The sequence below is a fragment of the Aquarana catesbeiana genome, linkage group LG02 (genome assembly GCF_042186555.1).
Source record: "Aquarana catesbeiana isolate 2022-GZ linkage group LG02, ASM4218655v1, whole genome shotgun sequence".
NCBI classification, from domain to species: domain Eukaryota; kingdom Metazoa; phylum Chordata; class Amphibia; order Anura; family Ranidae; genus Aquarana; species Aquarana catesbeiana.
In genome coordinates this window covers 439,270,644-439,284,614 of record NC_133325.1, presented here as the reverse complement: position 1 = coordinate 439,284,614, position 13,971 = coordinate 439,270,644, and positions in this window count along the sequence as shown.

Sequence of the window (13,971 nt, the reverse complement as noted above, 5' to 3'; positions counted from 1 at the left end):
GGACCGCCTCTCGCTCCATGTTCACCCAGTCTGGTTTGGATCCCTTCATATAAATAGTTGAAAATTGGCTCAGTTGCGCTGCCTGATAATACCACCAAAGATTAGGTACCCCTAGGCCTCCCTTTTTTCTGGGTCTAAAAAGCACCTCTTTAGAGAACCTGTGGCCTTTTTTATCCCAAATAAAGCGGATTATGGCAGATTGTAGGCGTTGAATGTGCAATTTGGGGACTGGGATGGGTAAGGAACGAAAAAGATATAATATCCTAGGTAGGAGTGTCATTTTGACCGCGTTCACTTTACCTAACCACGAGAGCTTATAAAGCGACCACTGGGTCAGGTCGTCAGAGAGCTTTTTGAACATGGGAAGAAAGTTATGTTTAAACATTATATCAATACTGGACGTAAGGTTGATGCCAAGATAAGGGATTGATATGGAGTTCCACGAGAATGGAAATTTACTCCTTAGAGTGTTAACGATGTCTTGAGAAATGGAAACTTTGAGAGCGACTGATTTGGAGACATTAACCTTAAGTCCGGAAGCTAGTTCAAAGTCATATAGAAGTTGCATTATGTTGGGGATGGAAATTAGGGGAGATGTGACGAACAGGAGAACATCATCCGCAAATAAAGCGCATTTGTGAGTACATTGCCCGCAACAGACTCCATGGATGTCTGGGTGTTGTCTTATCGCGATGGCTAAAGATTCAATAGCCATCGCGAAAAGAAGGGGGGAAAGGGGACATCCCTGCCTCGTTCCCTTCTGTATAGAAAATGTATCTGATAGATGTCCTTGTAATCTCACCTGTGCCTTAGGTTGGTGATAGAGAGCTCCCAAGATATTAATAAAGTTTGGGCCAAAACCCCATTTACGTAGAATTGTGAAAAGGTAGGGCCAAGCCACTGTGTCAAATGCTTTTTGGAGATCAATGGAGAGGAGGAGGCCCCCCTGAGGGGGTCCCCCATCCCACCCCGATCTCATTAGGGAAACTGCATTTATTGCTCTCCGTATCTGGTCCGGACCCTGTCTCCCCGGTATGAACCCTACTTGATCCTTATGTGTGTATGTACCTATAAAAGAAGCGAGTCTGTTGGATAATATTTTCGTCATAATTTTTAAATCATTATTAATTAATGAAATAGGTCTGTAGTTGCTGACTTCGCTGGAGTCTTTACCTGGTTTGGGTATGACCGAAATAAAAGCCAAATTGGCATTAGGATCCAGAGGGGATGATTTGGTTAAGGAGTTGAAGAGGCGAACCAGATACGGAGATAGGGTATCTGTAAAAGTTTTGTAGTAGTGGTTTGAAAATCCATCCGGGCCTGGGGCTGAGTCTTTTCTAAGCCCTTTTATGACTGCTCGGATCTTGGATTCTTGGAATGGGGATTCTAAGATGGAGCAATGAGATTCAGAGATTTTGGGTAGTGGGATTTTCTCTAGAAATGCATCCAATTTCTGTTGAGAAATTGGGCAATCGTCGGAGTACAGGTTGGCATAAAATGATTGGAATGATTTTAGGATTTTACTGGGGTTTTGGGTGTGTGACCCGGACTGGGTTTTTATTTTGGGTAGGGGGAATGACCTATGTTTCGGGGTAAGTTTGGCCGCTAAATGGGGGCCAAATTTGTTCGCGCGCAGATAGAAACTGCCACTAAGCCAATGGAGGTGCTTTTCTGCAGTGGAGGTCAAGGCTGAGTTAAGGGACAGTCTGATAGTATCAAGTTTAGAGAGAGTGGTAGGATTAGGGTTCTGTTTATGGGACATGCTGAGATCTTTGAATTCTTTCTCTAGCTTCAGGATATCTATTTGCCGTTCTCGCTTTAATTTGGCCGCAAATTGAATCAGTTTCCCTCTAATTACCTCTTTGTGGCGTTCCAAAGAGTATTAGGAGAGACATCCTCAGTGTCATTAATCAGGAAATACTCTTTAATACCCTTTTCTAAGATGATACAGTGGACAGGATTAGATAAGATTTTCTCATTTAAGCGCCAAGTGCGAGAGCCAATGGGGGACAATGAGTTGGATATTCCTAAGATTACCAGGGAGTGATCGGACCACGGAACATCTTGGATAGAGGCATGGTTAGCATTGTGTATATCAGAGTTTGGCATAAATATGTGGTCGATTCTAGCATATGTCTTGTGGGGAGCTGAGTAGTGTGTATAGTCCCTTGTTGAGGGGTTGAATTCCCTCCATGAATCAATGAGGCCCATTGAGTGAAAGAGTCTGGCAATCTGGAGGCTCTGTTTGGGGGGTTGTTTAAGGTGAGGGATCCCTTGAGCTACTTTATTTAGGATCTGATCGAATGTGATGTTGGAGTCCCCCCCCATAATCACCCTACCCTCAAAGTGGGGTGAGAGATTTGCCAGTAAGGAGGAGAAAACTTTAGCTTGGCCTTTGTTAGGAGCGTAATATGAGATGATAGTGTAGAGGTTACCTTCAATCAATCCTTTGACTAATATATATCTCCCGTCATTATCTTTAATGGTTAAAGTGTGTGAAAAAGGGGTCTGTTTAGAGATTAGGATGGCTACTCCTCTTTTTTTCTCGCCAGCGTTTGCAAGGAAAAAAGTGGGGTATTTGTTGTGTAAAAAAGAAGGCGAATAATTTGAGGGGAAATGGGTTTCTTGGAGGAGAACAACATCTATTCCTCTTGAATTATAGCTTTGAAAAGCTTTACGTCTCTTGACGGGTGAGTTGAGCCCTCGGGTGTTATGAGAGGCAATCTTAAGTGCCCTCTGTAAAGGAGGTGGGTCAGCCATAGTCACAGGAGGAGTAACCCTGGTGTATTAGGTGCGAACCTACCCGGTTCCCTGATTGAGCAGCTCCGAGTCTGGGAGGGAGATCTTGCTGTCGCAGCGGAGGATTCTGGATAATGACAGTCTCCCGTGCACATTCCTGAAATAAAGAAAAGGGGAAAGGGGGAAAAAAAGAAAAGAGGGGAGTGAGAAGAGAATGAGAGAAGAAAGGAAGAATAGTTAATTAAGACAATCTGATAATTTAAAAAAAGTCCAGGCGTAAGAGCCCAGTAAACCGATGAACTGGACTGAAAAGTTCAGTTCAAGTCTGAGACCCGAAAACAAAGTATCTCAGAAAAACAGGAACAACCTCAGCCGAGGTTGTTTGTCTGATGTAACCAGTGGGAAGGTCTCCCCTGATCACAACAGAGGGAGTGGCAATGCTAGCCCAGCCGAGCCACCGGGTCCCCATCTATTGGGGCGATATGGAACCTAAAAAGTATGAAAATCAGAAACTTTTAGATATATACCCAGATAAAAGAAAGAAAACAAAAATAAGGAGTTAAGCCCATCCTCTGAGAGATACATGAGCAAATCACTGCATTACATAAAAATGACAAAACGGGGCCTGCCGTAGGAATTATCCTACCAGTAATCGGGAAGGGGGAGGGAAGGTAGGAAGAGGGGAATGGAAGGGAAGGGGAGGGGGGGGATAATGGGTTGGGGCAAGAGTCTATGCCCTGGTGTCCCCAGAATTTAGTATAACCTCAAGTGCGGTCCATCATGAAAACAAGAGGAAATTTTCAGAAAATGTAAAAAGACAAAAAAGACAAAAAAAAAAAGGGGGGGGCAAACAACTCGGGATCATCTTCTTCCATCTTCATTGAGAGGAGGTGAGTGGAGAGGGTTCAGGTAAGCGCGGCCATTTTCACTGATGGGTATGGAGGTTCGGATAGGGTGTACACATTGTACACAATTACCCCTCAGTCAGGGGTTAGAACCTGGAGGGAAAAAGACATCCACACAGTCCTTGCAGGACCGAGCGAAGACGAAGTCATCTGGGAGGGAAGGAGTCGCGGTGACGCTTCGATTGCTGTTTGTTCCAAATGGGAGTGATGGGGCTGCCTGGAGGGGGTCTCTTCAAGGTACTTGACTTGGACGGAGGATCCTGGGGGGAGGCTTCTTGAGAGATGATTCCTAGTCTCAGGAGTAAGTGTTCACCCTCTTGGAATGAAGAGAATCCATATGATCTTTCCTTGTGTTGAAACAGGAGGCGGAAAGGGAAAGTCCATCGATATTTAATTGATTTCTGTGAGAGGATTTTGAGAAGAGGTTTCAAAGCTCTCCTTTTTAGAATTGTAGTTTTGGAAATGTCTGCGAAGACTTGAAACTTGTTTCCTTGGAAGGATAAGTTGTCCAGATTCCTAGATCTTTTCATGACTTCCTCTTTGGTTTCGTAATAGTGGGGTTTAACCACGATATCCCTCGGGAGCCCATCCTGTCTGGGTGGTTGCAGCGCTCTGTGAGCCCTGTCAATCTCTAGTTTGTGGTCAGAGATATCTGGGATAAGTTCTTTCATAAAAAGCTTCACTGTGTCATGAACATTAGTTACAGCTTCAGGGATACCTCGAATGCGGAAGTTACCTCTCCGATTACGATTTTCCAAATCATCAATCTTCCCTAGCGCCATATCAAGTTGTTCCTGCATCAATTGAATGCTGTCAGTATTCTGGTTGGTGCGCGCAACTGTATGATCCACTGCTTGTTCGATCAAATCAATGCGGGCCCCCAAGTTCTGTAAGTCAGCCTTTATAGACGTGGTGATCTGCGCTGCATTTTGGGCCAGACCTGCAGCCAGCATATCTGAGAAACAGTTCAGGAGTTGTGCCATGTCTGTCTGGTGGGGGGGGGGTTCAGAAGTGCAGCCTGCTGCATGGCAGGGGATGGGATGGGAGCGTGCATTGATGGAATATGGAGCATATCAGATAAGGCTCTGTTAAAAAGGGATTCTTTTGCTGGTAGGGTGAGCAGTCTTGGGAGTGATAGTACTCACAGAGGATCCCAATGTGGTGGTGGCGAAGTGTTCATCTTCAGGGATGTCTGCAATGGAGTCTCCTTCTCCTGTGTCTGCCTGTGAGGAGGCCGCGGCCGCCATCTTGGAAGTAATGGGGGCGAGCAGGCCGAAGGTAAGTTGCCTACTAACCGCTGGTCGTTGTGAGCGGTCACGCATGTATAAATGTGCCCACGGTCCTCCTCTACCTGTGGGTACCTAGCAGGGACGGTTCCGCTAAAGATGTCAGCATCTGGGAACCGCGGAAGGCTCGGCTGTGACGGAGCTCCCGTTCAGAGCGTCTTCCCGGAAGTCCCGCGCATGCGCACTGCCCCTCTCCTTTCCTTCAGTCCAACCCTCCATCCACTTTAGCAGCAGCACGTCTCCTCTCAGCCTCCTGTCCTCTCAGCCAGGATGCCCCCACCACGCAGCAGACCCGAGTGTCTGGTGAGCTCCTAGTACACTGTCTCTTTGTGTACGAGCCCCAGAGAACCACTGTGTTTGCTCTCACCATCACCACACGTTCTTGCTGGCATTCCTGCAGATACTCTGGGAGCACTCCGTTGCGTCCTGCATTCAGTCATTGATCTGATCACAAGGCAGCTATGGAGGGGGGGGAGACAGGAACAGAGAGCGGAAAGGATGTCCATTCCTCACTCTCTCATGCTGGGGGAGGTTCGCAGGATTCTCAGGTCATCAGCAGCAGCTGCATCCGTCAGGTTCCCTCATCAGGCCCGCCCTCCCATTGGACTCTATCTTAACTCTCTTGTTTCCTCCCAGGTCTGACAAGTGGCAGGGTGGTCTTTAGGGGGGGACCCATAACCAGTCAAGGGTTAGTCCTGCCTCTTCACTCTCCTCATATGGAGGCATGGGTTCACGGCCCCGACAGCTCCTAGGCCTTAGAGTAGGAGACTGGTGGATCTCTGAGATGGGGGTGGAAACACTCGAACAGCCTCGGATATAGGCAACAAATTATTTTGGTGCCAAGTTTTCAATGGGCTGTACTTTCTTTCGGGGTGGATATGGGAAGTCCAGGTAAGCGTCAACAGATAATATAGGGCTGGGAGCTCCATCAATCAGCCAACTTATTCTTTCAGGGCCCCAGAGAACCACTGTGTGCTCTCACCATCATCACACGTTCTTGCTGGCATTCCTGCAGATACTCTGGGAGCGCTCCGTTGCGTCCTGCATTCAGTCACTGATCCGATCACAAGGCAGCTAAGGAGAGGGGGAGAAGACAGGAAGAGAGAGCGGAGAGGATGTCCATTCCTCACTCTCTCATGCTGGGGGAGGTTCACAGGATTCTCAGGTCATCAGCAGCAGCTGCATCTGTCAGGTTCCCTCATCAGGCCCACCCTCCCATTGGACTCTATCTTAACTCTCTTGTTTCCTCCCGGGTCTGACAAGTGGCAGGGTGGTCTTCAGGGGGAACCTATAACCAATCAAGGATTAGTTCTGCCTATTCACTCTCCTCATATGGAGGCATGGGTTCAAGGCCCCGACAGCTCCTAGGCCTTAGAGTAGGAGACTGGTGGATCTCTGAGATGGGGGTGGAAACACTCGAACAGCCTTGGATATAGGCAACAAATTATTTTGGTGCCAAGTTTTCAATGGGCTGAACTTTCTTTCAGGGCGGATATGGGAAGTCCAGGTAAGCATCGACAGATAATATAGGGCTGGGAGTGCCATCAATCAGCCAACTTATTCTTTCCGGGCACTCCTAGGTTGCACAATAGCACCCGATCTCCAGGTTGCAGGTCCTGGACTTTCACTTTAAGGTCAAAGTTTTTTGTTCCTCTGCTCCCTGTTTCCTTAGCCCTCTCATAAGCAGTCTTTAGGTTCTTCCGAAGTCTGTCGACTTATCCTCAGTAGGAAGCCTGAGATGTGTGATCTAGGGATGCCAAATCCACTGGCAAGCGAACTTCCCTTCCAAACATCAGCAGGGGGAGTATCCAGTTGAATCATTCACTGTAATATTGTAGGCATGAACCACTGCAGCAATGTGGTCTCCCCAATGTTGCTTCTTCTCCAGGGTACAGGGTACAGTTAAAGTGTTTAGGCTGGTGGATCCCCCTGAGGGTGGTGAGGAGTAGTTCTTGACTTTAGGATATTCAGGAGCTCACACAATCTTCGGATGAGTTTACTCTCAAAGTCTCAATCTTGATACGAATGTAGGTGCTGAGCTTGCCCATAATTAATGAAAAACTTCTCCACTGGGGTCTTGGCTACAGTACTGGCTTGCTGATCCCTAGTGGGGAAGGCCTGAGCGTAACGGGTAAAATGATCTGTCACAACTCGGACATTACTCCACCCACTCAGGTCAGGTTCTAAACATAAGAAATCAATGCACACCAACTCCATTGGTCCCTGACTTTGTAGATGGCCCATTGGGGCTGCCGTACTTGGCAGGGTCTTTCGCTGAATGCACCGGATACAAGAACGACAGTAGCTCTCTACTTCAGCCCTCATGGACGGCCAAAAAAATTGGTCCCTGACCAGTTTGAAGATTCTATCTGGACCTAAATGACCATGGTCTGCGTGAAGGGTGGCTAACACTGGTGTGTCTCAGGTAGGAATAGTTGATGAACCCCCTCTGGTTCCTCAGATGGGCCCCTCCGGTATATGACTCCATCTTCCAACCTCATTCGTTCCCATTCTTTATAGGCCACCTTAGCTCCCTCAATGGAACTTTTTAACAACATCTGGGGATCCTGAATGGACAAAGATTTCTTTAAAAGGTTGCATAATGGGTCTTCACATTTATCTCTCCTCATGTCTTCTCCAGTTAACTGAGGCAGTTCTTGTCTACGCACCTGTGTCAAATCACAATAGTATCTTGGTACTCCAGTGGGGGTGACCCCCACGGCTTCGGACCCTGTCGCCCCTTTATGTCTGTGCTCTACTCCCTGGCATACAGCTAGTACTCCCTCGAGGGGCAAATTAACCCAATTCTTTTGACCAGTATCTGTGGTGTAAAATCTTCGGGAAAGAGCATCAGCATCTCAGTTTCCCATTCCTGGCCAATATTTCAACCTGAACCGGAACTCAGACAAAGCGGCCAACCACCGGTGTCCGGTGGCATTCAACTTGGCAGTGGACAGAAAGTAAGTCAGAAGGTTGTTATCCGTTTTCACCACGAATGTGGCTCCATATAGGTAGTCCCATAGCTTGCCTACTCCAGCCCATTTCAGGGCCAAGAACTCCAATTTGTGTACAGGATAATTCTTCTCAGGGGGAGTGAGGCTGCGACTCACATAAGCCACTGGGCGAAGCTTCCCTTTCTCCTCCTGATAGAACACTCCCCCTAGCCCATCTCTGCTAGCATCCACATGTATTTTGTAAGGTTTTGAGGGATCAGCATAGGCCAACACAAGCGCTTCAATCAGGCTCCCCTTTAGTCGTTCAAAGGTCCTTTCACACCTCCCAGTCCATTGTTCTTGAATAGACTCCCGTGCCTTCCTAAGAACTCCAGGATGAATCCTCTTCGGGTCCCCTTCCATCTGTTTCTGTAACAACTCATTCAGAGGTTGTCAATCTGTGAGAAATTCTGCAAAAATTTTCGATAGTAGGAGTAGAAACCCATAAATTACCTTCATTCAGTGACGGTGCTTGGGCGAGGCCAGAAGATAACGGCCTCCAACTTCTGAGGGTCAGTGGCTACTTCCTCAGATGAAACTACATGTCCGAGATATGTGACTGAGGTCTGAATTGACATTTCTCTAATGACAATTAGTTGTTGGAAAACCTTCTCCAATCGAGTTTTATGCTCCTCCAACGTTTTGCCAAACACGATGATGTCTTCCAGATACACCAGCACTTCTATCAAATTCATGTCTCCTTCAGTCTCTGGAAGGTGGCGAGGGCCCCTGTTAACCCCTGGGGCATGCGGTCGAATTCAAAGAATCCTAGAGGACTGATAAAAGCTGTCTTCTCTCGGTTGTCTGGGTGCATGGGTATCTGATAATATCCACTCTTTAAATCTAGCACACCGAACCACTTAGCTCCCGCTAGGCATTACAGGGCCTCTTCTATACAGGGAGTTGTGTACTGATCTGGGATAGTCCTCTGATTCAAGGTTCGATAGTCAATACACATCCCGAGGGACCCATTTTTCTCACGACCATGATAGGAGAGGCATAAGGGCTCCTGGATTCCCTAATGACCCCCGATTTCTTCAGTTCAGCTAACTATTTCCAAAGGTCCTCCAAGTCACACAAGGGGATCCAGGGTGCCTTTGGCCAATCATGGCTCAGGGGGACCAAGTCCTCACCCCACACTATATGAGGCTGTCTACACGGCGGCTATGTGTAGTGTTGTTGGTGTGGCTCTAGTACAGTTTCTACTACAGTGCAGGCAGTGTACACAGGATCTAATACAGTGTGTACAGTTTCTACTGCACTTCTGGTGGTGTACACAGTACACAAAACAGTGCAGCCTTAGTACAGTTTCTAATAATTTTCTGGTGGTGTACACAGTATCTAATACAGTGTGTATTGTTTCTACGACACTTCTGGTGGTAAACACAGTACACAATACAGTGCAGCTGTAGTACAGTTTCTAATAAAGTGCAGGCGGTGTACACAGTATTGAATGCAGTGTGTACAGTTACTACTACACAATACAGTGCAACCGTAGTACAGTTTCTACTATTTTTCTGGTGGTGTACACAGTATCTAATACAGTGTGTACAGTTTCTACTACACTTCTGATGCTGTACACAGTACACAATACAGTGCAGCCATAGTACAGTTTCTACTACTTTTCTGGTAATGTACACATTATCTAATACAGTGTGTACAGTTTCTACCACACTTCTGGTGGTGTAATCAGTACACAATACAGTGCAGCTGTAGTACAGTTTCTAATAAAGTGCAGTCGGTGTACACAGTATCTAATACATTGTGTACAGTTTGTACTACACTTCTGGTGGTGTACACAGTACACAATACAGTGCAGCCATAGTACGGTTTCTAATACAGTGCAGGTGGTGTACACAGTATCTAATACATTGTGTACAGTTTCTAATACACTTCTGGTGGTTTACACAATACACAATACAATGCAGCCTTTGTACAGTTTCTAATACGGTGCAGGCGCTGTACACAGTATCAAATACAGTGTGTACAGTTTCCACCACACTTCTGGTGATGAACACAGTACACAATACAGTGCAGCTGTAGTACAATGTCTACTACTTTTCTGGTGGTGTACACAGTATCTAATACAGTGTGTACAGTTTCTACTACACTTCTGGTGGTGTACACAGTATACAATACAGTGCAGCCATAGTACAGTTTCTAATGCAGTGCAGGCGGTGTACACAGTATTCAATACAGTATGTACAGTTTCTACTACACTTCTGGTGGTGTACACAGTATACACTACAGTGCAGCCATAGTACAGTTGCTAATACAGTGCAGGTGGTGTACACAGTATCTAATACAGTGTGTACAGTTTCTACTACAATTCTGGGGGTTTACACAATACACAATACAATGCAGCCTTTGTACAGTTTCTAATACGGTGCAGGCGCTGTACACAGTATCAAATACAGTGTGTACAGTTTCCACCACACTTCTGGTGATGAACACAGTACACAATACAGTGCAGCTGTAGTACAATTTCTACTACTTTTCTGGTGGTGTACACAGTATCTAATACAGTGTGTACAGTTTCTACTACACTTCTGGTGGTGTACACAGTATACAATACAGTGCAGCCATAGTACAGTTTCTAATACAGTGCAGGCAGTGTACACAGTATCTAATACAGTGTATACAGTTTCTACTACATTTCTGGTGGTGTACACAGTACACAATACAGTGCAGCCTTAGTACAGTTTATACTACTTCTCTGGTGGTGTACACAGTATCTAATATAGTGTGTACAGTTTCTACTACACTTCTGGTGGTGAACACAGTACACAATACAGTGCAGCCGTAGTACAGTTTCTAATGCAGTGCAGGCGGTGTACACGGTATCCAATACAGTATGTACCGTTTATACTACACTTCTGGTGGTGTATACAGTATACACTACAGTGCAGCCATAGTACAGTTGCTAATACAGTTCAGGCAGTGTACACAGTATCTAATACAGTGTGTACAGTTTCTACTACACTTCTGGTGGTGAACACAGTACACAATACATTGCAGCTGTAGTACAATTTCTAATAAAATGCAGGTGATGTACACAGTATCTAATACAGTGTGTACAGTTTCTACTAAACCTCTGGTGGTGTACACAGTATGCACTACAGTGCAGCCATTGTACAGTTGCTAATACAGTGCAGACAGTGTACACAGTATCTAATACAGTTTGTGCAGTTTCTACTACACTTCTGGTGGTGTACACAGTACACAATACAGTGCAGCCGTAGTACAGTTTCTAATACAGTGCAGGTGGTGTACACAGTATCTAATACAGTGTGCACAGTTTCTACTACTCTTCGGGTGGTGTAAACAGTGCACAATACAGTGCAGCCATAGTACAGTTTCTACTACTTTTCTGGTGGTGTACACAGTATCTATTACAGTGTGTACAGTTTCGACTACACTTCTAGTGGTGTACACTGTTTACAATACAGTGCAGCCATAGTACAGTTTCTACTACTTTTCTGGGGGTGCACACAGTATCTAATACAGTGTACTGTGGTATTGCAAAACAAAAAATACATCATGTGTGGAAGGCCACCAAGGAGAGGCAGACGCTCACAGGCCACTAAAAGAGGGCAAGGAGCCTCTGTGTCTACAGTCAACAGTGGTGGTCGTGGACATGGTGCATCCTCTGCAGGTGGCCATAGGACACAATTTTTCCTTTTTTTCTGCTGCTGGCTGTGTTATTAAGCCAGAACATGCAGAAGAGTTGGTGGAGTGGATAACAAAGCCATCCTCATCCTCTGTCATCCAGGCTCAGAGTAGTTTGCCTTCCAATGCGCTGTCAAACCAGTCTATTGCACTGGCTCCTTGTCCACAGTCACTCCTTCTGTCTCCCCACCATCATGCATGGAGGAGTCCCCAGAATTATTCGACCACAGTGTCTGGTACATGCTACTAGAGGATGTTCAGCAATTTGAAGGCTCCGATGTTGGGTTCCAGATTGAAGGAGTAATGTGAGCCTAGACAGAGGGGTGCCCAAGAAGGACAAGAAACTGTCAGTCATGTTCTCCCCAGCTGCAGCATACTGCCAAGTTTGCTCCAGTGATGAGGAGGGAGGGGATGATGAGGTCACTGACTGTACTTAGGTGCCTGAGAGAAGAGAGGAGGATGCACAACTCCAACAAGGCAGGATGTCCTCTAGGGGGCATCTTAAGGGCAGTCACCCTATTACATCACACTGCAGAGTTCCACAGGTGCAGGGCGCTGCTGACTCCCCACTGACTTTTAAAAGTTCCTTGATGTGGGCCTTTTTCGACACATGTGCAGCAGAAAAAGAAAAAGGCGGACTTCTCCTTGCTCTTAATCTGGGATCTCCAACCCTACTATACCTCCAGTCCTCTCGAAAACCTGCACTGAGATGAATGAAGGTATAGCAATAGGTGTGCCAAATACTTGCAGCCTATCTGCTAGCAGTACACCACCATCTGATTTTAGAAGGCAAATTTCCCTACCCCAGTTGCTGAACCGTAAAAAGAAATTCAGTCCCAGCCATCCACATGTTCAGTGTCTAAATGGTAGCTTGGCCAAATTGCTAGCACTGCAACTGCTGCCTTTTCAGCTGGTACACTCTGCCCCCTTTCGTGAATTCGTGGAATGTGCTTTACCTCAGTGGCAGTTTCCAAAAAGCCATTTCTTTTCATGGAAGGCCATTCCGGCTCTCTACCGGCATGTGGAAAGCAATGTTTTGGCCTCGTTTGACAGGGCGGTCAGCAGTAAGGTTCCTATTACCGCTGACTCATAGTCCAGCAGGCATGGGCAGTAATGCTACCTTTCCTTCATTGCGTACTGGGTAACTCTGCTGGCAGCTGAGAAGGATGCAGGACAGGGTTCAGTGTTGTTGGAGCTTGTTCTGCCACCATGCCTCCAAAATGCTAGTGGTGATTCTGCCACAGCTCTCTCCTCCACCGCTCCTCTTCTTCTTCCTCTATGGCCTCTTCTGCAGATTTGTCCTCTGAACCAGCGGTGCCCTGTAAACTTTCAAGGGGCTACGCAAGCATTCAGGCTAAAAGATGCCATGCGGTGCTTGAGTTGTTCTGCCTAGGGGACAGGAGCTACACTGGGGTAGAGATTCTGTCAGCTCTGCAGGGGCAGGCTCAGAGGTGGTTGACGCCATGCCAGTTTGAGCCAGGAATGGTTGTATGCGACAATGGCACCAACCTTCTCTCTGCCCTCCGACAGGGACACCTAACCCATGTTCCATGTTTGGCACACGTCCTGAATTTGGTGGTGCAGCAGTTCTTGAGCAGGTACCCAGGCTTACAGGATTTTCTGAGGAAGGCCAGAAAAGTCTGTGGTCATTTCTGCCGGTCATACAATGCCAGTGCTCGGCTGGCTGACATTCAAAGGGCATGTAGCCTGCCCACCAACCACCTTATTTGTGACATGCCCACCAGGTGGAGTTCAATGTTAGCAATGCTGCAGTGGCTGAACACACAGTAGAGGGCCATCAGTGAGTGCCTGTGCGAGTATGGCACCAGGACAGGGAGGAGGAGGAGGACTTCCTTACCTCTCAAGGCCCCCTTTATCCAGATAGCATTCCTGTGGGCCCACCAAACACACAGGAAGAAGAGGAGGAGGAGGAGGATTGTGTTAGCATGGATGTAGAGGATAACACTCAACAGCAGTCTTCAAGGGATGGTTTTCAGTCCCCAGAATCCCAAGGAGTTGTACGTGGCTGGGAGGAGGTAGTTTCTGACAACGTCATCCTCAGTGACCCAGAGGACTCAGAATCGAATGCCTCTGCAAACTTACACTGCATGGCCTCCCTGATTCTGAAAAACTTGCAAAAGGACCCTAGGATTTGTGGTATCAAGGAGAGGGGTCATTACTGGCTGGCAACCCTTCTTGATCCACATTACAAGGGTAAAGTTGCAGAACTCATCCTGCCTTTGCAGAGGGAGCAGAGGATGAAACAACTTCAGGAGGCCTTGAAGAAAGTTTTGTGCAATGCATTTCCAGACCCTGGGAGGTTACAATTTCCTGGTGCTGGACAAGAGCAGTGGAGAAGGTGGCCAGATGACCAATGCC